The sequence below is a fragment of the Lactuca serriola genome, chromosome 3 (assembly GCF_051521515.1).
Source record: "Lactuca serriola cultivar US96UC23 chromosome 3, Lser_US96UC23_V15, whole genome shotgun sequence".
Classification (NCBI taxonomy): Eukaryota; Viridiplantae; Streptophyta; class Magnoliopsida; order Asterales; family Asteraceae; genus Lactuca; species Lactuca serriola.
The window spans coordinates 42,686,952-42,694,120 of record NC_136410.1 but is presented as its reverse complement, the minus strand read 5'-3'; positions in this window follow the sequence as shown (position 1 = coordinate 42,694,120).

Genomic DNA, 7,169 nt, shown 5'->3' with positions numbered 1-7,169 from the left:
TTTATTGACGAAATTAAAGAACGGAATATGTATTAATCGTCCGTCGCATTATGTGGGTAACCCAAAATAATGTCTGCTAAAGGAAACTGTACATCGAAAGGAAACAATTTATCGTCTGTCGAACTGAAACCAATTGTTGCCTAGAAACAAATCGATGAAATGAAACAAATAGCCGCCGCCGCATCGCGCGGGTATCTCACTAGTATGTGTGTGTGTGTGTGTGTGTATATATATATATATATATATATATATATATATATATATATATTAACGTGTTTGTATACAAATGCATTTATAATAAAATAGGTGTTCGTATACTTTTTTTTATAATATACGTGTTTGTATATGAAAATAGTTTAAACAAAGGGATTTTATATAGATACTTTGCATATAAAAATATTTTTTAACAAAAAATTATAGGTTTTTATTTGTATAAATATGACTTTATACAACAAAAAAAAACATCTTCAAAACAAAATTTTGAAATAAAACAAAATTTAAAAAAAAATAAAATTTATGATGAATTCGTAACAAAATTTTAGAACATGGGCCAAAAATGTAAATTTTGGACCAAATTTGTACTAAAATTTAATATGAGCTAAAAGTATAATATTTGAAGTGAGATAACCTCTTGACCGGGTAAAATTGTGAAAATGGATACAATTATAGTTTTTTTTGGGACCTAATTGAATATATATATATATATATATATATATATATATATATATATATATATATATATATATATATATATATATATATATATATATATATATATATATATATATATATATATCGGTTCAGTGGAAAACAAAAAAACTTAAAAATCGTAAAAATGCACAAAAAAAAGAAAATACTTAGAGATCACAAAACTTTTATTTTGATTTTTTTTAATAAAAAATCGCAGTTTTGTCTTAAAATTCATTGAAAAAAATAAAAAATTAATTTTTAATAAAAAAAAAATTTCAAAATTTTTTTCAGCTAATTTGTATAGAAAGCTGCGATTTTTTATAAAAAAAATTCAAAAAAGGTTTTGTGATCTCTAAGTATTTTTTTATGCATTTTTATGATTTTGTAGGGTTTTTTGTTTTTGAAATAACCCTTCCCTATATATATATATATATATATATATATATATATATATATATATATATATATATATATATATATATATATATATATATATATATCACTGTTGTAAAAATCCCGACTAGGTCCCGATTAATCCTTAGGCGCTACTCGACGATTAGAGGGTGCCTAGCGATTAATCCCTACATACATAATGAGTGAAACATTATAAAACGATGAAATTTTAACATTTTGAATAAGTTTTATTTCAATAGAAACTATTTGAGGCGTGATTAATGTTGTATTAATCATATTAACATATTTTGTTATCATATTAGTGGTATTTACGAACTTTGATATGATATTAGTCATATTTAATTTTTTAAAATTCAGCAAATTAACAATTAATTGTCCCCGATTAATCCCTCGATAAATCTCTACCTAGCCGATTAATCCCTTGATCTCAGTCCACCGACTAGCTAACGTCGAGCGTGTTTTACAACCTTGATATATATATATATATATATATATATATATATATATATATATATATATATATATATATATATATAGGTTAAATCGATTATGAAACCAAAACATACGGACTTTTATGTAGTTTTCCCTTTCTAAAACCCTAATGGCATTTTGTATTTATATACAGAGACAAAAAGGTAAAGACAAACTTTATGTTGGGGTTAACATATGTTGGTGATTTGTTATCATCAATATTATTTAAATGTAATAGGGATTACTTTGTTGACTAAAAATGATCTTGATAAATATTAAACAAGTAAGGAATGTGTGGAGTACACACTTGTTTAAGTTTGATCAAGTATTAAAGTATACTGTCATTTAGGGGCGAAGCCCCTGAATGAACGGGGGTCCGGGGGCAGCCCCCCTGGGAGCGGGGTCCAAGGGGCAGAGAATCCAATTTTTGAATATTTGACCCGGTTTTGACTTTGAATTAATCCTTATACAAAACCCGGATTTATGACAGTTTTTACTGTTGAGAAAACTGTTATATGACAGTTTTGACAGTTTTTCAGATAAGGAAGGTTTATAACCAATTTTAGTCATTTTTCTGGTATTCACGAAATTACACCATCTCATTCTCTCTTTCTTTTCTCTTTGATTTTATTTGAGTCTTATCCAATTGAGGATTTGGGAGTACCATCCAAATACTTCGATTTGAAAGTGATTATCACGATTGTCAGATTTCCAAGTGCCACTAAACCATATTTCTAACAACATAGGCACATATGTATCAAATTTGCTTCCACCTACTCGATTAGTGTCATTCTTGCAACAACAAAAGGTAAGTCATTCCCGTCATTGTGATTCGGATAAAAATATAATCTTCTTTTAGCTCATGCCTCTAAATCTTGTCTCTTTTAAAGTTCTCCTCTTTCGTCCTTATCGAAAAACCTAGTTATCACAGACCCCAAATTTATCAGAGATCTCAAAGAACGTGTTGATCACCGATTTCCTCACATTCTTTATATCTTGAGAAGCTTTTCTTGCAAAAATATCTGCAACTAACCTCATTAACGTCGATCTCATCATTTGTTCTAACAATGTTGCCTTTAACAACCACGTATCCCTTTAATTCCTCATCTTTTGGATATCTTAGGTTTTGTCTTTTGTTGAAAAATGGTCATGTAGAGGCTAGCTAGCAATGATTGTCTTTCAAGTTTGCTTGCAACTGCACTTTTAGCAATGAGTAATAATAATTTATATATATATTTTTTTAAAAGCCACATGGTTGTTGATATAACATTTTAACCTAAAATTACAAATGCCACATGGTTACCTATTAAACTGTGTAACCATTAAACTGAAAGAAGAGTATAATAATGTCTTAATTAACAATTAAACAGAAGGTTTCAAGGAGCCATAATGGACAAAAAAAGTGATCATTTAAAATGGATTATTATAAGTTACTTATTTACCTTCTTCTACGATCACATTCATCTTAAAGACATGGAGTAATGATGAAAAGCTAACAATCGAATTTGATTTTTTTTTTTTTTTTTGGGGGGGGGGTTGACATATTCGAGTGTTGTTATATGGAAACACGATCAAGTAAAGATCATAACTAATGATTGACTTACAATTTGAAAATCCCCAAATAACTACATAGCATGAACCTATAAAAACATAAATATATGATCTCCATACCTTAAATAGATGGAAATATAGACCATTGTGACGCTATAACAAGTAGAATCATGACTTCGGTGTGTATGATTAAGTTTACGTTGGGGGAATAGACAACCCATTATTACTTGCGAGGAAAATAGTTTCGGGGGAACAAGTATTAACCCTTGTTAAACATGGTACTTGACTATTTTATTAATATATCCCGCAACAAATAAAATATGGGATAATGACTTGAAAGGGTAACGAACTTTTGACTTTTGTCACATTTAGTCACTAAACTTTTTTTCGTTATCTATTTGCCATTGAACTATTGAAACTGTTCACATTTTACCCTTATGACCGGCAACAGCCGGTCATAAGGGTAAAATGTGAACAGTTTCAATAGTTCAATGGCAAATAGATAACGAAAAAAAGTTTAGTGACTAAATATGAACAAAATCGAAACTTCGTTTCCCTCTAAAAAGTTCAATGACTAAATGTGAACAAACCTCCTCTTGTATTATGTTTTAGCAAATTATTTATTTTTGTTAAATTGTAACAACATGTATAAAATCGTTCATCCATCATAGACAGCAAGTATTCAAATAATATGCACACATAGCACGTAATTTATATATAATACTTCATATCTATGTGTAAGATGAAAGTAACTATATATACCATAAAAATCTCATAAATGCTTCCTAACTTCGAACCCCAAGGTTTACTCTACTAAAGCTTCATATTCTCGGCTCTCTGAACCTAGAAGGGTCCAGATCTATCACACCAAAAAGCTCAAGATAGCTCTTCCTCTCACTCTACACACTCAAGCTCGCTAGGGTTCTCACTTATGGGAATGGTAGTCGCAATTGAAGGCCATAAGTGCCTTTAAATATGGATCGGGCCCAAAGATTTAGGGTTTCTGCCAACAGCGCGGACTCGTCGAGTCGCCTCACCAACTCGTCGAGTCCATTCATTAATCCGAGTCATCAGTCGCGACTTTACTCGACGAGTTGAGGCGTCAACTCGTCGAGTCTCTCTTCTTAACTCAAAAGAAAAATACTTAAATGATGATACCTGGAAATCCGGATGTTACATTTTGTTTTTTTATTTCATAGATTTCTTCATCAACAAATGTTGCTACAATTAAACAAAAATAAATAATTTTGCTAAAACATAATACAATAGGAAGTTTGTTCACATTTAGTCATTGAACTTTTTAGAGGGAAACGAACTTTCGATTTTGTTCACATTTAGTCACTAAACTTTTTTTCATTATCTATTTGCCACTAAACTATTGAAACTGTTCACATTTTACCCTTATGACCGGTAACAGCCGGTCATAAGGGTAAAATGTGAACAGTTTCAATAGTTTAGTGACAAATAGATAACGAAAAAAAGTTTAGTGACTAAATGTGACAAAAATCGAAAATTCGTTACCCTTTCAAGTCATTATCCCATAAAATATAGGCACGAAAGGTCATTAGAATGCCCTTTATGTCAGAAACAACATATGTGCGAGTTTGCAAACTTATTTTTAAGGAGTTGTTAGTTATTTTTTAAAATTCCAAAATTTTTAATTGTTTAATTGTGTAAGAGATCCGAATATATATATATATATATATATATATATATATATATATATATATATATATATATATATATATATATATATATATATATATATATATATATATTGGAAAACACTTATAAGATCATTGAATTTGTGGAAAAACACTTTTGGATGGAACATTAGGTCAGCATGACATTCCAATAAATGGAATAATTCTCCACTTAATTTCAACTTATTAAAAAGGTTAATAATCACGGTTGAACAAAATTCACCTACTTTTACTATAAGCACTTTTATAATTGTCCTATCTTATATGAAATAAAAAAAATTGAGTTTAAAAAGGTTTAGTTTGATAGTTTTGAATAAAAAGTTTATATTTCAAAAATAAAAACGTAATTAATTTTGATTAACCTTATATGTAATTAATAACTATGTTAAGGACTTTTCATGAATTGTTTATTTCTTGAAAATTGTTTATCTTTCCAAAAAAAAAAAGTTATTTTTATGAGAAAACAAATAATGATTTTTGAAATAGAGTAATAATAAAGCAATTTAGAGTTTGAACTAAGATCGCACATACCTCAACCAATACAAGACAAGTAAAAGAAAAGCTAAAGCTTCACTATTAGAAATCATACTTGACCTGTAAAATACAATTACATATAACATGTCAAATATAAAATAAACAACCAAAATATTTATAACATGACAAGTATAAAGTAAATAACAAAAAAATATTTATCTAATAACACAAAAGTGATGCACCAAAAATTATCCAATAAAAAAACCGCATATAAAATTCAACAAACGTAACATAACAAAAGTCATAGAAAAAGTCATCAAACCTAACATCCAAAAGTCATGCAATAAAGAAATAGTAAAAGTAATCAAATGTAACATCTAAAAAGTCATCTAAGGTAACCAAACTTCATTCCTGCACTCCTCACCCACGACTCACAAGTAGTAGGCGTAAGTCGTAACCAAACTTTCCTAATATCGGCACTTTCAGCAAATAACAAAAGAGCGGTCTTGTGTCTTTCATCTTCTTCTCCCCATCCCATTTTTGCCAATTTCTCCATACATGCATCTATGTCCTTATCCATTTCACTTCTTTGATTTTGTTCACTTCCTTGGTTTTGTTCCACAAGCGTCCTTGCAAACTTGATGATTTCCTCCTCAACTTCTAGTGCCCTTGCGTTTCTCTTGTTTCCACCAGCTCTTTTGTTTCCACCCACTCTCCTATTTTTCGAATGTCCAGAGAATTCTTCACTTGCAGTTACGTGTTGGGTTGAGTCGGGAGTTTCGTTTGGGTGCATTGAACCTCATCAAAGTCATGCTCAGTGTATTCAGGAGTAGGAAGGGGGAGTGTAGAAGATGGCCCCCAACTATCAAAGCCGGTAGAGGTTGAACCTTCAAATAATTGTGTGCACAGATTAGGGAAAAGGAGGGGCACAGTTTTCAAAGCTCCTACAATCTTGTTCAACTGTTTAACATTTTGAAATTATCAAACCATTAAAAGAAAATAATCATATTTCTACTATTTTGTTTTATAATTAGATGAATATATATTACCTTCGTCTCCGTCTCCGATTGTTCGTCAGTCAAATTAAATTTATTTGTTAGAGGATCATATATATTTCCGGTTTTGCTTTTAAGTTTCACCCAAGCTTGATACTTTCCTTTGTAGTAGTCGTAGTGGTTTCTCATCCGTTTTTGGTCAATGACTAAACCGTGTTCCTTTAATAATTTTTCGGCTACAGTTTTCCATGAATTTGGTTTTAGGGCACTACCCTCACGACCATATGTGGTTACTTCTTGGATACAAGCATCAAGAAAAGTTTTGTCTAAACTTTGGTCCCAAATGATTCTAGATTTCCTTTGTGACATGTCTATAATAAAAAACAGCAATAACTATGAAATTCCAGCATATATATTCAAAAAAACAGCATGTATATACACAATAAAGCATATATATTCAAAAAAAAAAACAGCATGTATATACACAATTCAGCATATATATTAAAAAAAACAATTCTGTATATATATTCAAAAAAACAGCATATATATACACAATTCAGCATATATATGAAATTCAACATGTATATTAAAAAAATAGCTTATATATACACAAATCAACAAGTATTTTCAAAAAGCAAAAAACAAAAAACAAAATCAGCATGTATATACACAAATCAGCATGTATTTTCAGCATCTATGTAAAAAATACATCATATATAGGCAGAAAAAAACAAAAAACAACATGTTTCAACATTTTTGTTCATCTTTCCGAATCAACATGTATTTTTCTTCACCTTTGCACGAAAATCAGAAGAGAAAAGAGAACAAGATGAAAAACATGAAACAAATTCTGATTTTGATACAAAAAAGA